The sequence below is a fragment of the Mauremys reevesii genome, linkage group 2 (assembly GCF_016161935.1).
Source record: "Mauremys reevesii isolate NIE-2019 linkage group 2, ASM1616193v1, whole genome shotgun sequence".
Classification (NCBI taxonomy): domain Eukaryota; kingdom Metazoa; phylum Chordata; order Testudines; family Geoemydidae; genus Mauremys; species Mauremys reevesii.
In genome coordinates this window covers 94,045,646-94,057,418 of record NC_052624.1, presented here as the reverse complement: position 1 = coordinate 94,057,418, position 11,773 = coordinate 94,045,646, and the positions used below count along the sequence as shown (strand labels likewise).

Here is an 11,773-nt window from a genome sequence, read left to right as displayed (position 1 = left end):
AACAATGAAGGCCTTCTATGGGGTCACTAGGACTTTTGGGGGGGGTGTTGGAGTTTTTTGGTTACCCCAGAAAGGGACGGCACTGAACGGTGACCTGGCCAGAGGTCTAGGACGTTAAAGACACTGGCAGCAGCAGAGCTAAAATCAAGAGGGCACCAAAGGTAAAGAGCCCTGCACTGTCCTGATCTGACACGAGAGGGCGCTATGGCAATGAAGGCAACTACTTACAGTTGACCACCAGTCTTAAAGGTTCTGTTAATGGAATTTAGCAGGAAATTTTGTTGACAGACCACCTCACTTCATCCTCTTATAACCTTAGGTCTGCAGTGCTAATAGGAATAAAGGCATGATGAGAAGAAACACGGAGTAAGAAGGCAACATTTTTACAGTTTTGTCTTTACCTTTTAAGTCTTTTCATAATTTAGCTATACCCTGCCTAGGTGATTGATTATAATGTTGACCCCCATCCCTGCTCTGTCAGTATTTTCAGCTTTTACTGCCCACCAGTCAGCTTCTTCCTTAAACACCCCTCTGCTTTCTCCCATGCTGCCCCTTATGCGGGGTGGGGGGGAGAATCTCCCTGATTAAACCTGAATCTTCTCTTCCTTTAAATACCTCACTCCTGCCAAACCCAACCTGCAGATCATGGTTCTAGACAAGTGACAAGCTGCGACTACTCCTTTCTTGTCTTTTGTACTCCCTTTCTCCCTGTCTGTAACCACAATGAAAAAACAAAACATAACCCTACACTACATGTAACTAACAAATCCATGCCAATGCCTTATTTCTTTGTTTGTTGTATCCACATCTCCTATTCTTAGACTGCTTGTCTTAGATTGTCTCAGAATAAGGGTCTCTCTTCGATGCTTGTAGAGCATCGAGTACAAGGGGGGATATGCAGCCAGACGGTGCCCTTTGGGGACTTCTATAATATAAGTATTTGTCACTTTTCTGATCATAACTAACATTTGTAGCCTTATGCAGTCAGTAAGATTGCTATGAACCATATTTGCATTTCATAACTGTCATCACTACCACAACACAGATATGATAAAACTTCAGGAGAATAATGAAATACCTTTGAACTGAAGATTCCAAGAGTAAGGAACTCAGTTGTCCTGATTTAAAGCAGACTAAGGAAAAACCAACTGAGGGCAAAACTATCACTGAAGCGATGACTGATTCAATGGGCCATAGTCACTGAATGGAGTACTCTAGGGGTGAGTTTGTCCTGTTGTTTTTGTATTTTCTACATGTAACTCTAGCCAATGTACTATCCTGCTAAGAATTAAATGCACTCATGAATTTCTGTCAGTGTCAATGTCCAGGTGCTACAAAGCATGTCCCTTTTGATGAATGCTCAGATCTCAGTCTCTCATGACCTGGATAAGAATGAAAATGTGAAGGCTGGTCCCAGGAGACTGTCTAACCACAAACATGCTGGCAATGGAGTCGTTTTGCAATCAAATGGTTCATACCATCCTTGTCATGGAACAGCCACAGAACACAACAGGATTGTCTGTCTCTCCGTCTGAACACTCTTTCCAGCCTGCATTATCCTTGCCACTGCATCATTCAGAGCTAGAACCATAAATTGGGCTTGTTGGATTAAAGGTTTAAAAGACACATTGACTGCTGCTTTCAGAGCTCAAACCTTGTTTCCTGTCCTGTCCTGTCTGTTCCTTTATTACACTTTGTGAGTTCTGTGGTATGACATCCATTGTCATGTTGACATAATTAAAAACAGATGTTTCAATAAAGTTGGGGAAAGCTGAAACCTGTCCTTAAAGCAAATGGAAATTTTCATAAACTGCCTCCATCCTGGGTCTGGGCCATGGCTTGCCAGATTGTGGGTGGTGTGGGAAAAGATGGATGGAACGCCAAAAAACCATATTGGAGGCAAGGTCCCACATTGAAAGGTTTTCTCTCTTTTTTTAAGGGTGGGAGGGAAGGCTGTACAGATGTACAGAAGTTAAGGTGGTTGAGGGAGTTTCTACCCAAGGTAGAATCTGAGCGGCGGCATGAGAATGCCTGTGTATGTTTTGGTATCTATTCTGCTGAACCAGGGTCAGTTGAGCTTCAACCCTATCAGTCCTGAGCTTCAAGGAGTGTTTTGAATCGGTGGAAATCCTTCCACTTGGTACTATATTTGGAATGTATTCCTACTTGGTTCTGTCTGAATGTAAATCAGGCCCCAATAGATCACAGAAGATAAAAGTTTTCTCTTGATTCCTGACTGAATCCAGGAAATAATATATGACAATTCCCCTCAACCCCCCAGACAGGGTTCAGCAAGATCAATCAATCTTATTTAAATCCCTGCATGATAAAGTGAACATAGATGTCTTGTTGTAGATGTGCCTTAAATGTTTTAGTCAAAGAAAAGAGACAAGATCTGGTAGCAGCTTACTGTGGTAATACCTTTATTATCTATGGAGACTAGGAATCTCTCTATACAGTCAAGTAGCTTAACTTATACCTACCGGTAGCCTGAGATCCTACCACCATGACCTGGAGCATTTTTTACACTAGCAACATTTTTAGTACACTACCTGCCCCTTCCTCTGCATTCATAAGGACAAGTGTCCACATGCTCAACAAAGATTTGCTTAACTAAGGCTTGCAATTTAAAATGTGATTGTGTAGCAGGAGCAGAGAGAATGTTCCCTCCTCTGGAACACCTTGAGTGTAACTGACCTTGCTGTTTGCAGAGCTGAGTGTTTATTCTTTGAGTGCATGTCACTTGCTCTGCCACGCTTACTGCTGCATTGAGTGTTTTTTACCTACTCTACCATATTAATAGTGAAATTGAATATTATTTCTTTCTCTCTCTCTATCTCAAGTGGTTAGGTAAGGGTTAACAAATATTTTAGCAATTGCTCTAGTTGATTGTTGCTTGTTTGAATGAAATGTTAAATCTTGGCACTAGTGGGAAATCTCTCCTAACAACTGTCATAGCAAAGTTATAAATAGTTAAGGGAGGAGCTGAGTGAGGCGGAGGCAGAAAGATCAGGCTGAGGAGTGAAGGTCTGGACAGTGAATCCATCTCAGCCCACCAAGCTCTCCTGTCACTGTAGGGAAAGACTCACAGTGACTGTTACAGATAGCTTATAATCAGGGAAATGACTATATGATTGCCATTTGATATTAACTAAAGGTTTGAAAGAAGACCTAGACTGTGTGTAGTCAGCCCAAATCACCACCAAAGATTAAGCCCCTGGAAGAATCCCGGGGGAGTTGGTAATAGATTGCTGTTTTCAAAATTGTAGCTGGCAATGTATGCTACAAGGTCCGGATGAATGTGGTTGACACACCCACCAGTCACTGAAATCCTCCTTTTCTGTTGCTTCAGGCTCTGACTTTGTTTGGGTGCTGGTATAATACACCAAATCAGGAATGGATGTTGTGCAACATGGCCTGTAAATTTTCACACTGAAAAAAGAGAGAGAAATGAATACCAGATCCATATGAGACAATATATAACCTGCAGAGATTCAGAGTATGCCTTTTTTAAAAAGTAGAATTCTTTACGGTATTTTGTGGAAGAGTAGTATCCTTTTAAAGACTTCATCTAATCAGACAAAGACCTGGCTATAACACCTATGGGTGAAAGGCTGCAAAAACACCTCCTTTGTTGCCAGGTTTGCCAACTGTATGCTGTTTCCCAATGTATGATAGATATTTGTGTTTGGGTAAGGGAGAGCTGGCAGAAATTCAAGACAAATAAAATTTAGGCAATGCTTGTAGGTCAGGAAGAAGTGCTTTAAAAATCTTTCAATTAGTTTGTGTACTCTTGTTGTTCAGGGAGTAAGGACACCATTCATGAGCTGGATTAGGAGTTTGGGGATCCCTTTGAATTCTCAAGCCCATGTTGAGACAGTTCTTTGGAGCAGATATTATCACCTCTGTTTGCCTGGAAAGTCCATGCTTTCCTCTCTTTAACAAGGCCCCTGTCACAGCCATTCATGTCTTCATCACCTTCATGCTAGATTACTTTAATTCTCCTATTTGGACTTTCTTTGAACTTGATCTGGGGAGCTAGAGCAGTTGCAGGACATGGGGACCCATTAATCCTTGGAACAGAGGCAAGGGACTCAATAATGTCTTCCCTCTCATTTGTACTGGATACCAGTAAGCCTATATATGAACCTTATAGTGATTATATGAAAAACATTTAATAATATGGGCATGAGGTTCTAGAGTCACCATCTCTCTTTCTCTGTGTTCTTGCAAGATAATTATGATCAGTTGGGACTGCTCTGTGCCCTGAGTTTCCATATGAATTGGTCTGTCAGCAGGGCCATCTTTGTTTGTGTACCCCATCTTTGGAACTCATTCTTTGAATGTGTCCATCAGAGATGTCCTTTAACTGTATTTACGTAACATTGTCAGGATTTTCTATTTGCATGAGTTCATCCTTGACCTTTTCAACCTCCCTTTTTACAATAGTTCTTCCATTTCTTTTCCTTCTCCCCATTTTTGATAAGCAGATTAGCTATTTTCCCCTTGGCCATTTGGCCCAGTTTAATTTAATGAACGTTGTAAATACCTTTTGCTGCTGCACAAAACAATGGATACTATTAAAATAAATACAGTTACAGCATTACTATTATCCAATTCAGTGCTTTGTAGAAACTTTGCAAGTGAAAGGTAGTATATAAAACCAAATTATCTTCCTTTCTGTCAATAGTATGGAACAAATGTAAGGACTAAAAAGGGGAAAATGTAGTAGTGTCCATACTGATTCCAGATGTTCATCTAAAAGGTGCTATTTATGAGAGGATATTATTGGGAACAGTCCTAACCTATATGTAAAAGATTACACAAACTATGTTTCACTTGTATGTTCACACACGTTTCTCCTCACAATGTAAGAGCTCTATAAATCTAGAGAGCAAGAAGTGAAAGAACTGGATCAGCAGTACTGTAATAGCAAAAATAGCTCTATTTAGATTTTAAAGTAGAAGGCCTCAGTTTTAGTGAGAGCCCTCAAACTTCACAAAAGTAATGTCTTGGTGTAACTTAAATTGGTGGCAAGAAGATCTCAAACTTGAGATCCTTTTCTGTTTGGATAATTGTTTGAAAATTTGGATACTTATGTGAAAATTTCTATCCAGTCTTCAGAACTAGGCTGGAAATCTCAGGAGAGGAGGCTTTCTTGCAAAATTTCTGATATTGCTTCCAATAATTGGAGCAGAATTACTGTAAGACTGGCCTTCCTTATAGTGTTTAGGCACCTCTGCTGCCAATCCCAGGTGGAACAAGGAAGTTCAAAGGGAAGAAAAAAGTCAACTTGTTGAAATCACAAATAAAGCTTGTTTAAATTATGGGTGAGGTTTAGGGAAGGGTGGAAGTTTTCAGATTCTCATTTAATACTAACCTGCTCATCCATTTTTAATAGATAAATTACAAAATTTAAAGCAATTTTAATATATGTGAAATATCTTACATCTGATAGAGACTAAAGCAATGGATGGGTACAATTTCCCTGTCTTCACTTTAAAAAAGCCACACTTTTGCGGTGGGCTATAAGGGAACGTAAGAGTGCGTGGTACTTTACAGCCATATAGGAAGATGCAGTCCCTGTCCTGAAGTGCTTACAATCTCTTGAAGTCAATGCGGATCCAGGTCTATGCGTAGGCTGTCTGTGCAGCACTCATTGCAGCAGAGGTTTTAAATACTAGATTTAGAAATGGAAGGCTATCTGGAACTGATAAATCCACATGTATTAGTGAATGTGTTTGTTCTAATGGCAACTGTGTGCTGCATCACCTTCCCTAATAAGGAAGCTATTAAAACTTCAGACTTGTGCATTAACTACTGATGGGTTGATTTCCTGTTTGTTAGTGTACCATTAGAGTGTCAAATGGCTCTGGAAAGTTTCAAGGCTGTTGTCTGGACTTTTCACACTTCAGGGATATTTCTTTCAGACACACACTCTGCTTGATTCTTGATCATTAAATATCAGCTGAAGACCATGAGCGGAGGAGAAGTCAGACTTCAAACCTGAAAAATTGCTGAAAGTGAATAGCTGCTTAATTATGATCTTGGAGTCAATAAAGTCACCTGATGGCAGATTTAGGGGAACTCATTAGGAAATGGAATTCAGTCCTACAGAACACAAGCTGCAATGGCTCTGGAACCAGGCCATTTCAATAAGGTCTTCAAATAAGATATGAGGGAGGGAGCCTCCAGGGCACAGCTCTCTGAAAGCACAACAATGAGGAATCTATATGTATGCAGCAATTGGAGTAGTAAAACCAAAGGTGTGGGGACTTAGATGAAATTTAAAACTAAGTAAATAAAAAGGAATTTAGGTCATTCATGCCCACTTATAAGTAGGGTTGACAACCCTCCAGGATTGGCCTGGAGCCTCCCGGAATCGGCATTGATCTCCCGTTGTCTGTTGAAAGTAATCCAGGAGATTTTAATAGGATATTTTAAGAAAATGACATTACATTGGGGGTGGGGGGAGGAGAATCCCTAGAATAGCTTCAGTCAGAGCTGGCAATCCTACTTATAAGTGACAGTTTACAATCTTGACTTGTAGTGCAAGCTATGATATCCAATGAGGATCTGGTGTACAGGGCCTCATTACATAATTTTGGGGTTAGTGTATTTATTTTTCCTTTTAATTTAACAATTCCAGTTTTAAAAGGTTGTGATAAATAATATGAAGGCTTATCATAGGGCCAAACCCTGATTCCTGCATGCATTCCTTTCATTTATTTCTCCAGGCCTTCCTATTGTTGCATCCAGATGTGAGTTTCCACTATTTGGCTCTGGTAGAGTGGTTCCCATCTCAAAAACGCCTTGACCTTCCCCAAAAACCTGCTTTTACACTATGGTGTATGAAGCACCTACAGAGCACAGCTCCATGGCACACAAGAAGTAAGGATCTCCTGAAAAGCGTTCTATAGCCTTCCCCACGTCTTCTGTGGTTCAGTAACTCTGCTGCTTTTCAGGCAGGGTGCACCCCACATAGGTGACGAATGGGATCTTTTTCCCTAAAGAAGCAAAAGAATGTGGGGGAAATGAGGACTACCTGCTCTGGAAATATGGAATATTGTCTGCAATTTCATATGGAATATAGAGAAAACAGTCAATAACCATCTTATGGAACCTCCTTTTAGTAAACTCGGATGCAGTAAAAGTCTAATGAAGCAAAATAAAGTTGTTTCAATGTGGACACTGCAATTCTGGTTATAGCAACCTTCTTAAAAATGAAATTGTGCTGTGGGAGGAAAAAACTATGTGCTTCATTTGTAAGAGTATTCCTTGTACTTTGCTTAGAACCTTGAGTCTAGTTTTAAAATATTCTTTCTCCCACCTCCCTCCTTTAAAATGTAAGAATGACAGCAGCGTTCTGCACAGCCCCCAAGGAACGTGCTGTCCACGTTCTGCTTCAGCCCAGACCCTGTATTTTTCAGTGTTGTACATCTGTCTCCAAAACTTATTGCAAACTTTGCCCAATAACATTATGGGCTCAAATGCAAAGAAATACCAGCAAGGGACAAAATTAAGATAATCAAACTCATTTTGCTTGTTACTTGAGTGCTGTGATGCAGTGGAAAAAGGATAGCTAATTATTGTATCATTTTACTATTTTGAAATGTTTGGGTCTCAATTCTATCTTTGTTTTTAAAAGTGAACAACTGGAGCAACCTAATCTTAATTGTCTGCTGCTGTGTTTGCTGCAGCTGATCTGGCTCTGAACAGGGTTTCCAAAGCCATATTTCTAGAAAATACAGTCTGTGTTTAACTTTTATACCTCTGAATATGTAAAAGTCTTTTCTTATGTATTATTTGTCTAGTACATGCCTCTACTTGGCTATCCAAATTAGAACAGGCAGCTTAGACTTCTTTACTAAACTGCATAAATACTGCAAAGTATTTTATTCATGCATTCATTCGGAGTGTTAAATGAAATCGCTTCATCTGTATTCATGCTATTTGTGTGTTCACTTTCCACAAGTAGTCTAGGACAGTGCTTCTCAAAGCTGGTCTGCTGCTTGTTCAGGGAAAGCCCCTGGCAGTCCGGGCCGGTTTGTTTACCTGCCGCATCCACAGGTTCGGCCAATCGCAGCTCCCACTGGCCGCAGTTCGCCCCTCCAGGCCAATGGGGGCTGTGGGAAGGGTGGCCAGCACATCTCTCAGCCCACGCCACTTCCCGCAGCCCCCATTGGCCTGGATCGGTGAACCGCGGCCAGCTGAACCTGCGGATGTGGCAGATAACCAAACCGGCCCGGACTGCCAGGGGCTTTCCCTGAATAAGCAGCAGACCAGCTTTGAGAAGCACTGATCTAGGAAACCAGGTTACTTTTATTTAATAATATATAGAGATATACCTATCTCATAGAACTGGAAGGGACCCTGAAAGGTCATCGAGTCCAGCCCCCTGCCTTCACTAGCAGGACCAAGTACTGATTTTTGCCCCGATGCCTAAGTGGCCCCCGCAAGGATTGAACTCACAACCCTGGGTTTAGCAGGCCAATGCTCAAACCACTGAGCTATCCCTCCTTCCTTACGTTACTATAGGAGCCCCAGCCAGGGACCAGGACACCACTCTGCTAATTTCTGTACGAACACAAAAAAGAGGTGGCCCTGTCCCAGAGAGCTTGCAGTCTAGGTGTAAGACAAGAGACAACAGATGGATACAGACAGATGGGGCAGTATGAGAAAACTATGGGACAGTACTGGACATGATAGACTGTGCTCTCAGCACACCAGCAGCCTATCCATTGTCAAGCTTTTGTAGGCATGCAGCAAATGAGAGTTTTAAGGAGGGATGTGAAGAATGATAGCAAGGTAGCTTTGCAGAGATTTATGGGGAGTTCCTCCCAAGCGCAAAGGGCGGCACGGGAGAGAGCACAAAAGTGGATGTTTGAAAATTTAACAAGTGTGTGATGGAAGTTGGCATCATGGGATGATTGGAGGTGGGAGCTGGCAGTTTGATATAGATAATGCATAGGGTGGGGATGGGCCTTGAAAATAGGCAGCTTTATGATAGATGCACCACAGATGGGGGTGCCAGTGGAAGGGTGCAAAAAAGAGGGATGGCATAGTCAAAACAATGAGCTAGGAAAATAATCTTTGTTTGCGGCAGCATTCTGAATGCATCTGAGCAGGGCACAATTGCATTTGTCAAGGCCAGTGAAAAGGATGCTGCACTCAAGGCAGGACTAAGTATTGAGATGTGAGATCATAGAATTGTAGGACTGGAAGGGACTTCGAGAAGTCTTCTACCCCAATCCCCTGCACTCAAGGCAGGACTAAGAATTATCTAGACCATCCCTGACAGGTGTTTTATCTAATCTGCTCTTAAAAACTTCCAATGATGGAGATTCCACAACCTCCTTGGACAATTTATTCCAGTGCTTCTAACCACTCTGTTTTTCCTAATGTCCAACCTAAACTGCCCTGGCTGCAATTTAAGTCCATTGCTTCTTGTCCTATTCTCAGTGATTAAGGAGAACAATTTTTCACCCTTCTCCTTGTACAACTTTGTATGTACTTGAAAACTGTTATCATGTCCCCCCCTCAGTCCTCTCTTCTCCAGACTAAACAAACTCAATTTTTTCAATCTTCCCTCATAGCTCATATTTTCTAGACTTTTAATATTTTTTGTTGCTCTTTTCTGGATTTTCTCCCATTTGTCTACATCTTTCCTGAAATGTGGCACCCAGAACTGGTGCTCCAGCACCAGTGCTCCAGCTGAGACCTAATCAGCACTGAGTAGAGCAGAAGAATTACTTCTCGTGTCTTGATTACAACATGCCTGCTAATACAGCCCAAAATGATGTTTGCTTTTTTTTTTTGCAACAGTGTTAAATTGTTGACTCATATTTAGCTTGTGATCCACTATGACCCCCCAGAACTCTTTGTGCAGTACTCCTTCCTAGGCAGTCATTTCCCATTATGTATGTGTGCAACTGATGAGATGATAGCCCAGACAAGAGTTTTAACTGTGCGGTTGGATAGGAAAGGCTGTGCCTTAGATGGATTATGCAAAAAGAATCTGCAAGATTTAGACATAGCCTGGATGTGAGGATCTAGGGGGAGGTTCCGGTTGAAGACGCCACCCAAGTTACAGGACTGACTCACAGGCAAGATGTGGTGTTTACCACCATTGGGAAAGCAGGTGTGGGAAGGGCTAGAGAGAAAAGACTAAGAGTTTTGTTCTAGCTATGCTGAGCTTGAGGTGATGGCTAGACTTCCATGAGGAGATGTTAGAGAGACAGACTGAGATTTTAGTTTGGACAGAAGGAGACAGGTGTGGAGTAGAGAAGTAGATATGTGAGTTATTGGTATAGAGATGGTAGTTTAATCTGTTTATGATGAGATTACCCAGAGGTAAGGTGTAGAGGAAGAAGAGAAAAGGATTAAGGACAGAGCCCTGTGGAACCCCCAGAGAAAGCTGGTGGGCGGGGAGGGTGGGAGGATTGTCTGAAGGACATGCTGGAGGGGTAATTAGAGAAGTAGGAGAAAATCCAGGAGAGGACAGGGTCATGAAAGAAAAGGGAGGACAAGATTTGAAGAAGAGCCTGTTAACTGTCAAAGGTGACTGATAAGTCAAGGAGGATGAGGGTGGAGTACTGATTCTGAGATTTGGCTGAAAGGATGTCACTAGAGACTTTGGCTAGAAGATCTTCAGTGGAGCGTAAGGGATGGAAGCTGAATTGGAGAGGGTCTAAGATACAATTGGAGAAGAAGAGCTCCAGACAATGACTGCAACCAGAATGTGCAATGAGTTTAGAAGGGCAAGTGGGGTCAAGGGGAGGGAGAGATTATAGACTGCTTGTATTGTGAGGGGAAAGAGCCAGAGGGGAGTGAGAAGTTAGGGAGGGAAGTAGAGGAGATGAGAGCACACAAGGGAGATCTGGAGATGGGATAGAGTCCTGGGGCAAGTGGAGGGGTTAGAGAAGGAGAGCAGACCAGACAATTCTGCATCTGTGACAGAAGAGAAGGAAGAAAAGGTTGAGGGAAGGGAAGCCAAGCTAAGGCACGTAACATTTTGTCAATTTTCTCTTAGGCAGAGAAGGTAGTGGACCAATATGTTTAGCAATATTTTGGATTTAGGAATGCAGAATTTAAACAAAAGGTCCATCACAGGGAGGAAGTTGGCTGCCGGTTACTTCTGGCAGCAGGCAGTGCTCCACCTATCTCCCAACCGACATCCATAGAGAGAAAAAAACTGGTATGCTGCCCTGGGAACAAGGGATGAGGAATCTCCCCCGAAGGTGGAGGAGGAGAAGCCATGTTTCCCCAAGCCAGGAGGATCACACCCGTCACTCAAAGAGGAAATGAAGGGTGGTGGTTAGTGACTTCCTTCTAAGGGGGGATGGAGCAGCCATCTGCCTGGCTGACCTCGCATCCCAGGAGGTGTGCTGCCTGCCAGTGGCCTGTATCTGAGATATTACAGAAGGATTTCCAGGGATCATCCAGCCCTTTGATTACTATCCAGTGCTATTCATCCATGTGGACACTAATGATACTGCAGGGTATGACCTGAGCAGATCAGAAGTGACTACACGTCTCTGGGATTGAGGGTGAAAGAGTTGGGGTGTGTAGGTGGTGGTCTCCTTGATCCCTCTGCCCAGACAGAAACAGATAAATCCTGGAGGTAAATGCTTGGCTGCGTGGATGTTGTTGCCAAGAGGGTTTCAGCTTCCTTGACCATGAGATCTTGTTCTGAGAAGAAGGACTGCTGAGCACTGATAGGGAAACACTGTTGAGGAAGGGGAAGAGTATCTTTGGATACAGGCTGGCTAAC

At 42.4% G+C, this 11,773-nt stretch overlaps 1 long non-coding RNA gene across 1 annotated transcript; it reads left to right on the top strand.

The window, feature by feature from the left end:
• Positions 1–268: 268 nt before the first annotated feature.
• Positions 269–1,590, top strand: LOC120399233. Its single transcript, XR_005595043.1, has 3 exons — positions 269–366; positions 1,046–1,220; positions 1,316–1,590. It is a non-coding gene; the product is annotated as an uncharacterized LOC120399233 (long non-coding RNA).
• The last annotated feature ends 10,183 nt before the right edge of the window (positions 1,591–11,773 follow it).